Below are 13,172 nucleotides of genomic sequence, written 5' to 3' on the forward strand. Positions count from 1 at the left end.
TGACAATATATAGCCTTGATGTACTCCTTTTCCTATTTGAAACCAGTCTGTTGTTCCATGTCCAGTTCTAACTCTTGCTTTCTGACCTACATACAGATTTCTCAAGGGGCAGCTCAGGTGGTCTTGTATTCCCATCTCTCTCAGAATTTTCCACAGTTTATTGTGACCCACACAGTCAAAGGCTTTGGCATAGTCAATAAAGCAGAAATAGATATTTTTCTGGAACTCTCTTGCTTTTTGGATGATCCAGCAGATGTTGGCAATTTGATCTCTGGTTCCTCTGCCTTTTCTAAAACCAGCTTGGACATCAGGAAGTTCACTGTTCACGTATTGCTGAAGCCTGGCTTGGAGAATTTTGAGCATCACTTTACTAGCATGTGAGATGAGTGCAATTGTGTGGTAGTTTGAGGATTCTTTGGCATTGCCTTTCTTTGGGATTGGAATGAAAACTGACCTTTTCCAGTGCTGTGCCCACTGCTGAGCTATATATATATATTCAATTTCTTTTTCATTATATGTTTTTACAAGATATTGAATATAGCTCCCCATGGTATACAGCAAATCTTTGTTGCCTATATATTTTCTATATAGTAGTTCAGTTCAGTTCAGTCACTCATCATGTCCGACTCTTTGTGACACCATGAACTACAGCACCTCAAGCTTCCCTGTCCATCACGAATTCCTGAAACTTGCTCAAACCCATGTCTATAGAGTCAGTGATGCCTTCCAACCATCTCATTCTCTTGTCCTCTTCTCCTGCCTTCAGTCTTTCCCAGCATTAAGGTCTTTTACAAGGAGTCAGTTCTTTGCATCAGGTGGCCAAAGTATTGGAGTTTCAGCTTAAACATCAGTCCTTCCAATGAATATTCAGGACTGATTTTCTTTAAGATTGACTGATTTGATCTCCTTGCAGTCCAAGGGACTCTCAAGTGTCTTCTCCAATACCACCATTCAAAGGAATCATTTATTCAGCACTCAGCTTTCTTTTAGTCCAACTCTCACATCCATTCATGACTACTGCAAAAAAACATAGCTTTGATTAGACAAACATGTTTTGGCAAACTAATGTCTCTGCTTTTTAATATGCTATCTAGGTTGATCATAGCTTTTCTTCCAAGGAATAAGTGTCTTTTAATTTCATGGTTGCAGTCACCATCTTGGGTGATTTTGGAGCCCCCCCAAATAAAGTCTCTTACTGTTTTCATTGTTTCCCCATCTATTTGCCTTGAACTGATGGGACCAGATGACATGAACTTTGTTTTTTGCATGTTGAGTTTTAAGCCAATTTGTATATAGTAGTGTGTAACAGTTAATGCTGGGTTGCATGAAGCATAAACTGGAATCAAGATTTCCAAGAGAAATATCAATAACCTCAGATATGCAGATGACACCACACTTATGGCAGAAAGTGAAGAGGAACTAAAGAGACTCTAGATGAAATTAAAAAGGAGAGTGAAAAAGCTGGCTAAAACTCAACATGCAGAAAACTAAGATCATGGCATCTGGTCCCATCACTTCATGGAAAATGAATTAGGAAACAAGGGAAACAGTGACAGACTATTTTCCTGGGCTACAAAATCACTGCAGATGGTGACTGCAGCCGTGAAACTAAAAGATGTTTGCTCCTTGAAAGAAAAGCTATGACCAACCCAGACATCATATTAAAAAGAAGAGACATTACTTTGCCAACAAAGGTCTGTCCAGTCAAAGCTATGGTTTTTCCAGTTGTCATGTATATATGTGAGAGTTGAATCATAAAGAAACTGGAGTGCTAAAGAATTGATGCCTTTGAGCTATGATGTTAGAGAAGACTCAAGAGTCCCTTGGACTGCAAGGAAATCAAACCAGTCCATCCTAAAGGAAATCAGTCCTGAATATTCATTGGAAGGACTGATCCTGAAGCTGAAACTCCAATACTTTGGTCACCTGATGTGAAGAGCTGACTCCCTGGAAAGTACCTTGATGCTGGAAAAGATTGAAGGCAGGAGGAAAAGGGGATGACAGAGGATGAGATGGTTGGATAGCATCACCAACTCAAAGTACATGAGTTTGAACAAGCTCTGGGAGTTGGTGATAGACAGGGAAGCCTGGTGTGCTGCAATCCATGGGGTACCAAGGAGTTGGACACAACTAGGTGACTGAATTAACTAACTAAGTTTATCTCTCACCCCTCCCTTTGGCCTTTGTTAACCATAAGTTTATTTTCTATGTTTGAGTCTGTTTCTGCTTTGTATTTAGATTCATTTGTAATATTTTTTAGATTCCACATGTAAGTAATACACACAATATTCGTATTTCTCTGCCTGACTTACTTAACTTAGTGTCTAGGGTCAAGGGTCATCCATTTGGCTGTAAATGTCAATCTTTCATTGTTTTTTATGACTGATATATAAAATAGATTACATCTTCTTAAACCAATCATCTGTTGATAAGTACTTGTGTTGTTTCCATGTCTTGGTTATTGTAAATATTGCTGCTATGAACAATAGGGTGCATGTATCTTTACAAAGATTTTATTTCTTTTCTGAGTGTATGTTTAGGATTTAGACATACCCTTGCTTACATGACTTTTAAATGCAATCCATATTGAGTCTATTAGGTATTTTTTTCTTATAATTTTTTTTTTATTTAACCTAATTTTTTGAGATATTTTTAACTATTTTAATTCAGCTATATATGTAATGTTGCAACATGTTTTTATTCCCGTGTGTTTATTAGTTCATGTCCTACATGCCCTGCCTTCCTTTCTTATGTTGGATTCAATGCTTTTAACCTCAATTTGTGGACTTTTGTATTTGAAAGAGCACACCTGTCTACTCACTTCATCAGTATCAAACACAGAAAAGCCTTAGTAAATTATGTTTGATGATTATGTCAATAAGGAGAATAACTTTCTCTACTTTATGTGACTTAGGCTATTGATTGAGTGTGTATATTTGAATATAAATTTAGTTGTCCAGTCAGCATTGTTTAAGAAATATCAATCACTAAGACAGGTGAATTTATGAGGTTCTTTGACATATTTGATAGGTGTAGTTAAATTATTCAAAAACATCATTTTTAATTTTATTATTTGAGTAGTTCAGCATTTTTGAATATTAATTATACATACAAAATCAAATAAAATATTGATTGCAAGCTTTTTTCTAAAAGAAAAATCACTGATCACAGCACTATTTTACTTTTGGTTCAAATGAAAGTATGTTGAACATTCTTAATTTTCCTAAAAATTTGAAGTCTTGATGTTTATTTAGAAAATTCCAGTATTTTGATCATTTCTTGGAATTGTAGTGTTACTCTACTCTGAACAGATTATAACACGTCCTAGATATTATATCCACTTCTAAATTGTTTTAAGATATGCATTGTTCAGTTGTAGTGCTACCATAACAAATATTGGGCAGGATTATGTGTTTACTCTGAGGACAGGCAGCGTTTTTGGAGGATAAATGAGTGAGTGTAATAGGAAAGAGATTGTGTTTTTCTTTATTCTTTTTACTGTGTTTGAAAGTCAACGTAGAGCCACTCTATTTTAGTTCCATGTCATCTTCAACAGAAAGGTTTTCTAATCATATTTTCTAGCAGTGATATAGGCTGTCTTGGATGTGTGATGTGTAAACACACACTTAATGAAGTATTTGACAGTTGTATGCCAGAATATTACTCAGTAAAATCACTAAACCCAAACAGTTTTCTATTCAGACTGTATTTCTTCAGTTTGGTAGTACTGTACCCCAAAGCCAACCTGCATAATAAAAGGAAGAGAGTTATTGAGGTACCTGGCTTTACATCCTCATTACAATCAGTTCAGTTACACTCTAATTACTTTACATACAAAGATTCCACATAACATTTAACATGAACAAAAAGAATTTTGATGCTTTTTTAAAAATTCAGTTTGGATTGTTGCTGGTTGGTAACCAGTTGAAAGAATCCTTCTTGGTTTTACTAGCAGATGTTTTAAGTGGACTGCGTTGATAAGATTCATTACAATTAGAATCATGAATACATGCTTAGCAAGGAGTTTTTGGGAGACTGACTCAATGAGGGATGACATTGAGATGCCAGAGTAAGAAAAACCATTCATTCAGTAAACAGTTTTTTGATACCTCCCAGGCATCAGAACTGTGCTAGGTGCTAAAGGCATTAACCAATAAAGCAGACAAAGCTCCTGCCTTCTTGGATGCTATATTCTGATAAGTGTGGGACAGACATATAATAAACAAATAGACATAAAGAAATTGAACCCAATTTCTTGCATTCTCTCATACCTAAAAAAGCACTAAAATTATTAACAGAGACATCTGTTCCTCATAATTAGCAGCAACCTTCTCCTAATATACAAGATGATTGCATATACCCTCTTTGCCAAAATCATATACACACTGACCCCTCCCTTACCTCTTGGAGCAGTCCTTCAGCAATATCTGAAAGGCTGTCTCCTGGGCTATAGTCCTCAGTAAGTCTCCAAATAAAACTGAAATTTACAGTTCTGTCATTGTGCTATTTTTTTCTTTTTAATTTTTTCAATTGAAGGATAATTGCTTTACAGAATTTTGTTGTTTTCTGTCAAACCTCAACATGAATCAGCCATAGGTATTCATATATACCCTCCTGTTTGAACTGCCTCCCATTTCCCTCCCCATCCCACCCTTCTAGGTTGATACAGAGCCCTTGTTTGGGTTTCCTGAGCCATACAGCAAATTCCCATTGGCTATCTATTTTACATATGGTACATGAGTTTTCATGTTACTGATTCCACATAACTCATCCTCTCATCCCCTCTCCCCATGTCCATAAGTCTATTCTCTATGCCTATTTCTCTACTCAGTTCAGTTCAATCACTCAGTCGTACTGATTTTTTGTGACCCCATGAATCTCAGCACGCCAGGCCTCCCTGTCCATCATCACCTCCCAGAGTTCACTCAAACTCATGCCCATCGAGTTGGTGATGTATTCCAGCCATCTCATTCTCTGTCATCCCCTTCTCCTCCTGCCCCCAATCCCTCCCAGCATCAAACTCTTTTCCAATGAGTCAACTCTTCCCATAAGGTGGCCAAAGTATTGGAGTTTCAGCTTTAGCATTACTCCTTCCAATGAACACCCAGCACCGATCTCCTTCAGAATGGACTGGTTGGATCTCCTTGCAGTCCAAGGGACTCTCAGGAGTCTTCTCCAACACCACAGTTCAAAAGTATCAATTCTTCTGCATTCAGCTTTCTTCAGAATCCAACTCTCACATCCATACATGACCACTGGAAAAACCATAGCCTTGACGAGATGGACCTTTGTTGGCAAAGTAATGTCTCTGCTATTGAATATGCTGTCTAGGTTGGTCATAACTTTCCTTCCAAGGAGTAAACTGCAATCACCATCTGCAATGACTTTGAAGCCCCAAAAATTAAAGTCTGACACCGTTTCCACTGTTTCCCCATCTATTTGCCATGAAGTGATGGGACCAGGTGCCATGATCTTCGTTTTCTGAATGTTGAGCTTTAAGCCAACTTTTTCACTCTCTTCTTTCACTTTCATCAAGAGGCTTTTTAGTTCCTCTCCACTTTCTGCCATAAAGGTGGTGTCATCTGCATATCTGAGGTTATTGATATTTCTCCCAGCAATCTTGATTCCAGCTTGTGCTTCTTCCAGCCCAGCGTTTCTTGTGATGTACTCTGCATATAAGTTAAATAAGCAGGCTGACAAGATACAGCCTTGACGTACTCCTTTTCCTATTTGGAACCAGTCTGTTGTTCCATGTCCAATTCTAACTGTTGCTTCCTGACCTGCATATAGATTTCTCAAGAAGCAGGTTAGGTGGTCTGGTATTCCTATCTCTTTCAGAAATTTCCAGTTTATTGTGATCCACACAGTCAAAGGCTTTGGCTGCCCTGTAAATAAAATCTTCAGTACCATTTTTCTAGATTCTGTATATATGCATTAGAATATGATATTTATCTTTCTCTTTCTGACTCACTTCCCTCTGTGTAATAGGTTCTAGGTTCATCCACCTCTTTAGCACTGACCCAAATGTGTTCCTTTTAATGGTTGAGTAATATTCCATTGCATATATGTACTACCACTTCTTTGTCCACTCATCTGTCCATGGATATCTGGGTCACATCCATGTTCCAGCTATTGTAAATAGTGTTGCAATAAACATTGGGATACATGTGTCTCTTTCAATTTTGGTTTCCTCAGGGTATATGCCTAAGAGTGGTATTGCTGGGTCATATGGTGGTTTTATTCCTAGTTTTTTAAGGAATCTCCATACCATCTTCCATAGTGGCTGTATCAATTTACATTCTCACCAATGATGCAAGAGCGTTCCCTTTTCTCCACAACCTCTCCAGCATTTATTGTTTGTAGACTTTTTGATGATGGTCATTCTGACTGGTGTGAGGTGATACCTCATTGTAGTTTTGATCTGTATTTCTCTAATAATGAGCAATGTTGAGCATCTTTTCAGGTGTTTGTTAGCCATCTGTATGTCTTCTTTGGAGAAATGTTTGTTTAGGTCATTGTCCCACTTTTTGATTGGGTTGTTTGTTTTTCTGGTATTGAGTTGTATGAGCTGCTTGTATGTTTGGGAAATTAATCCTTTGTCAGTCACTTCATTTGTTATTATTTTCTCCCATTCTGAGGGCTGTCTTTTCACCTTGCTTATATTTTCCTTTGCTGTGCAAAAGCTTTTAACTTTAATCAGGTCCCACTTGTTTGCTTTTGTTTTTATTCCCATTACTTTAGGAGGTGGGTCATAAAGGATCTTGCTTTGATTTATGTCATTGAGTGTTCTGCCTATGTATTCCTCTAAGAGTTTTATAGTTTCTGGTCTTACATTTATGGCTTTAATCCATTTTGAGTTTATCTTTGTGTATGGTGTTAGGAAGTAATCTAATTTCATTCTTTTACATGAACCTGTCCAGTTTCCCCAGCACCATTTATTGAAGAGGCTGTTTTTGTCCCATTGTATATTCTTGCCTCCTTGGTCAAAAATAAGGTACCCATAGGTGTATGGGTTTATTTCTGGACTTTCTATCTTGTTTCATTGGTCTATATTTCTGTTTTTGTTCCAGTACCATACTGTCTTGATGACTGTAGCTTTGTAGTATAATCTGAAGTCAGGAAGGTTGATTCCTCCAGCTCCATTCTTCTTTCTCAAGACTGCTTTGGCTATTTGGGGTCTTTTGTATTATATACTAACAATGAAAAATCAGAAGGAGAAATTGAGGAATCAATCCTATTCACCATTGCAACAAAAAGATTTAAATATCTAGGAATAAACTTACCTAAGACAAAAGAATTATACACAGCAAATTATAAGACACTGATGAAACAAATCAAAGACAACATAAACAGATGGAGAGATATTCCATGTTCCTGGATAGGAAAAATCAATATTGTGAAAATGACTATGCTACCAAATGCAATCTACAGATTCAGTGTGATCCATATCAAATTACCAATGGCATTTTTCATTGTGCTTTTTTTTTGTTTGTTGTTTATTCAAAACTGCAAAATATAACACATATGAAAAGCTTTAAAATGGCTACATTCTTAATTCATTTCGATAAATTCTGGTAAACTTTGATTTTTCAATAGATTATATTTAATCTACATAAAGTGGAAACTGCCTTATTAAATTTAACATTTTACAATTTTATATACACTGATATTTCAAACAAACCATATTATAAGACACAAGCTTGTTGATGTTCCTATTATTCTTTATCAAGAACACTAAAAAATATTACTGAATACAATAAGCAATGAAGATTTATGTACACACTACCTAAAAAGGTAGCACACACAAAAATCCGTTAACACAATCAAACTGATTAGAACAAATTCTCACAATATTTTGTCTTCGTTTTATTAGTCTATTTAATCACAACATCCAATCTGTTACATAGAGCAAATTTCTATGTATATGAAAATTATATAAATATGTACCCTGGTAATATCTGAATCAAAAAAAAGGTGCAACTCAATGTTAATAGTTTAAAAAATAATTTTGGAGAATTTCTATTTTAGGGGAAAAACTAAATTTCTTCTACTATTCTAGGTTCTTCTGGCTGACCTAAGAATTAAATTGACACAATACAGTGTTTGACCAAAAGTTTTATTTTCATTTTTAGAGTCAGAGGATTTGTTAACAAAAGAAACTACTCTTACACACAGAAACAATTTCAGTTTTTAATAGAATGTTATTTATTTAAAGTAATTTCAACAGTCATTAGAAGAAAATAAATAGAAACAATAAGGCAAAAGTGCATGTATCACAAAGTAACAGCACTGTGCTGTGCTTAGTCACTCAGTTGTGGCCATCTCTTTGCAATCCAATGGACTGTAACCTGCTAGGCTCCTCTGTCAATGGGAATTCTCCAGGCAAGAATACTGAATTGGGTTGTCATGCTCTCCTCCAGGGGATCTTCCCAACCCAGGGATCAAACCCAGGTCTCCCACATTGCAGGCAGATTCTTTACCATCTGAGCCTCAGTGAATCCCAAGTAGCACACATACTGCACCAAATTGAGCCAACACTTACATCCAAACTCGAACAGTAGGAGAAGTCCTGAAAGATAGCAGTCTAAAGTCCCAGTAGGGAAAGGTACCAGGCAATGAGACTTCAAATTGCAGTCTGAGACGGGGGTCCCACTTATAATCCCATGTTGCAGACTGATGATAGCAACATCAGTTTGCACACAAAAATGCAACTCTATTCTTTCTTTAACTTTTACAATGAAATTTTTTTCACCTTGTGAGTCACAAGATTCCTTAGACCCTGAGGGACTGGCCAGGTTCCCAGGGTCTTAAGAAATTCCAAGACCCACTCCCTAAAGTGCTGCTTGACTTGCTGGTAACAATTGATGGCAGGCAGGCACGTAGTCCAGGGAGAGTGAAAGCAAGTTCAAAAGTTGGTCAGCATCTGTTCCCCTACTTCTGAAGCCTGAACAAGACTAGATCCATTTAAATTTCCCTAACAGATTAACAGGAGAAAATCAAATGAAGTTTAATAACATGAATACATGAGAGACTAATTCACCAAAATGCTGAAACCTCACTTTAAATACTGTCTTCAGCTAAAGACAAAAGGGTGCTGGGAGTAGTTCATGCACAGACAAAGGGACACAGAGAGGAATTTTAACAAACTTTGGTAGGTTCCTCCCTGTCTCCATACCTAGTTAACATTATAGTTATCTCTGATGATAGCTCCCTTCCTGGAACAGGTCCTCTATCTACATCCTTCTAGGCACTTGGGAAGAGGTCAAAGTTTCTTCCCAGCCCCTTGGGACTTAAAAATAATCAGCTTAAATTAATCCTCGGAACAAAGAGTGACATTTTGGGATAGCAAATTCTTTCCTTCTATACTGTTTGCTTGTAGTCTTTCTATTTTAAGAAATATTTGGAGAGGCAGATCAAACTATACGTTAAAATATCAAATATATTTATGTAATTTACACTGTCACAGGGACCTTTCTGAGTACTTTATATTTATTATATCATTTTAATCCATGTAACAATCTTTTGATTATAGAATCTTATTGTTATCAATATTATATACCTCTATCCAGTGAGAAAAATAGAAACCACACAAGTGTTTCAGCCAATAGATAAGATTTAATACAAAGAATTTGTTAAACAGATATTGGAGAACTGAAAAAGCAGCTATGCAAACCAGAAATAATGAGTATAAGAAGCAGCTATTATTTCTAAATCTGGGAGAACTCAGGAAAGAGTTGGCATTGACAGACTCTAGAGCTTGGAAAAGAAGCCCTGCAGAGTTGGAGGAATTCTAAACTTTCAAAATTAGAAATCTCATATTAGCTAATTTACATAGTTTGTGGTATATTGATCCAAAGTCATTTGCATCCCTAAGATTTAAATATACCAGAAAGCTTAGAGACTAGCACACAGAATACTTCTCTCTCAAATCCTAAAATTGAGGATAGATAATATTCAGATGTAATTTTTCTCAAGAAGAAAACTAGTACATAAGTAATGTTCAATGAATAATCTTCCCTGATATGATTTTTCTTTTCTTCTCAGAAATAATGACATAGTAAGTTGGTATTTATTATTTCTATAAAGAATTTTATTATGTATAAAAACCATATGTTGCATAAACAATATATGGCTTTATATATGAATATGTAATAATACATATATATTCATGATTGCCTGATTATACTATACATATATATATTAGAAATATCTCTAAACAGTATCCCCACATTTCAAACTTGACTTCAGTCTTTATGATGTACCTTAACACGTTTCTTTTCCCCTAGCATTTCTTGTAGCATGGTGCTGTTTTCAGTGTTGATTAGATTCGGGTTTAATTCTTTGGAAAATACTGCATAAGTGATGCAATATACTCTTTATTACTTTTCACCATGAAGCAATGTCTGGCCATCTTATTTTTAATGATGTTAAAATTTATGAATGGGTTAAGGCGTTGCCATTTTCTCAGACCATTATAATGTTCTCCATTAACCTTTCAACAAGTGCTCTTTTACAGTCATGGTTGATGGCTGTCTGAATTTTGGTAGCCTCCTGCTCTGTGGCAGGCTCATATTTATATTTCCTGACCTAGATTTGTAACCAACCATTTTTCCCCCCAGGAGTCTCCATTCCTTTTAATGGAAAATTCTATTTAGAGATCACATCCTTGGTGGTGTTGTTCCTTACTGTGACTAAATGATTAATTTCTTCTCATGATTTTCAGTGACAGAAATAAGTAAAATAAATGATGTTTGTCAGGAAAATGCATCATAACTTCATTCTGGCATTTCCTACTCAGATTAAAGACTGCATAGTTTGTGATGTATTTTTTTATAATTCATTTTCTTATACACACTCATAGTATATGTGTACACATAATACATGATAATTTTTCAATAATAGCAATATTATTACTAAGAACACAGCTACTCAATACAGTTTAAGTTTTCTCCATCTTTCTCTTAAGATATTTCTTAGGTTTTACAACTAAAATACTATGTTTTAACATCATCAAAATAATTGTTAGTGATCATGCCACAGTGTGAAATACAATTGTTTTGTGTTCCTTTTGAATATTACTATCTTTATAACTATGTAAAATTACCATGATTTAGAATAAAACCTATATAACTGTTACATTAAAAAGAGCTTCTCTTCTTTATCACTGCTTCTACATGTAAGCATTTGGGATAGTTTGGTTTATGTCTTCACTGTTCTTTTCAGACAACATAAATTTATATACATATATTTATGTATAACATTTTTAATACTTGAGTACATGTAGACAGTTTTTCAAATATATTATTTTGCCTTTTTGGACAATATATCCTGGAAATAGTGTAGAGCAGTATACAGTGACCTTTTTTCCTTTTGGTAGCTACATAAAAATATATTAATTTTTTTTCCTTTAGGTGTATGGGTTTGTTTTTTTTTTTTTTTTCAAGAATTTTATCATTACCAGTAGAGTTGCAGAGAATATTTTTGTTCGTTAACATTTTCATAGTTGTCCCAGAGTAATTTGGGAGTAGATTGCTAGAAGTCAAATTTCTTAATCAAAGGGTAGAGTCTTAGATAACTCTGCTAGAAACTGCCAAACTCCTTTCAAAAGGAGTTGTTACATTTTGCATATTTAACAGACATACATCAGGTTACTATGAATCCATAACCTTATATATAGTGTATATTTCCAGTTACAAATTTTTAGCAATCTGCTAAATAAGAAATTTCAGCTAATGGTAATTAATGTTAATTGCTTTGCCTTAGTTTAAATGAAGCTGAACATTTTCTCATATTTGTTTAAACATCATTTGTGTTTCTTTTTCTATGACTTGTTTGTTCATATATTCCTCTGGAACTTGATTGGGTTGTTGCTCTTCTCAATTTTTAGAAAATTTATCAAGCATAGTCAGAAAAATATAGTCAGGGCACAATCAGAAAAATATAAAGTACACTAAATGGTCCACAAAGGGCGTTTATGTGTAAGGAGAAAATTTGTTGTTCATATAGAACAAAAAGTCTATATTGAGGCAATACAGTGGGGAAAGCTTAGGATTATCACAACAGAGGGTGTTAAGGGAAAGGCAATGCAGAGCAGAAAACCAGGTCTCTGTCGATAATTCAGGAGCTCAGAAGAGAAAACCGGTTGGTCTGTTGATACAGTGCTTTCCACATTCTGGTAATTCTGAGGCTGTCCAGTGAGACTGATTCTGGAAATGCTTGGTGTAATAATTTAACTGAACCCAATACCCTGGTGGCTCAGACAGTGAAGAATCTGTCAGCAGTGCAGGAGACCCAGAGTCAGGAAGCAAACAAATATGAGACCTGGAATCTTCCCTGAGTCAGGAAGTTTCCCTGCAGAAGGGAATGGCAACTCCAGTATTCTTGCCTGGAGAGTTCAATGGACAGAAGAACCTGATGGGCTACAGTCCATGGGGTTGCAAAGAGTCAGACACGACTGAGCAACTAACACTGCAAATCTCTCCTACTGGGGCAAGCTCACACACACACACACACACACACACACAAACTAGTAAATATGAAGGACCAAGTTCTTTCTTCTCTCTCCTGTTTTCTAGTCTCTACTTGGTTCTGTATTAGTACAACTTACAAGAAACACGTCTGGCAAAGGTAGATATATAGTTTGCAGGTTGTGAATTTCAGGCTAAAGAGCATAGTCAAAAGGTAATCAAGTAAACAGGCCTCCAAAGTCAGGCAGATTTATATTAATCTGGCTAGGTGTTCGACTGCGTTTAATGTTATCACAGCTATCGGTACCAGAGATTTTAATTGTTCTCTACAGTCCTTGTTTGTGTCTCCTCTGTTGGTTTTATGGATTACTTTTACTGCTCTGCCAAGAAAGACTATACCTTGTATATCATTCAGCTTTAGTTCACTGTTTCTATGCTGGAGGTTTGCTGGCAGAGTGGCAATTTATGTGGAGTAGGGATGGAAGTGTCCTATACCCTAATTAAGTCAGAAGTTAATGGGATTGTGTCTCTGAGGTGTGTCTTCACAAGTATTTCTGTCCCTTTTCCTAAAGTATAGCTTTTCCCCAGTTTCCACTCTCTTCATTAATATGCTACACTCTTGATAATGTCATCAGAGCACCTGTAACACTGAGCTATTTTCATGTTGCTCTCACCTGTCAGTCACTTCAAATCTGAGCTATGACT

The sequence above is a fragment of the Oryx dammah genome, unplaced genomic scaffold (assembly GCF_014754425.2).
Source record: "Oryx dammah isolate SB20612 unplaced genomic scaffold, SCBI_Odam_1.1 HiC_scaffold_6, whole genome shotgun sequence".
In the NCBI taxonomy this organism is placed as follows: Eukaryota; Metazoa; Chordata; class Mammalia; order Artiodactyla; family Bovidae; genus Oryx; species Oryx dammah.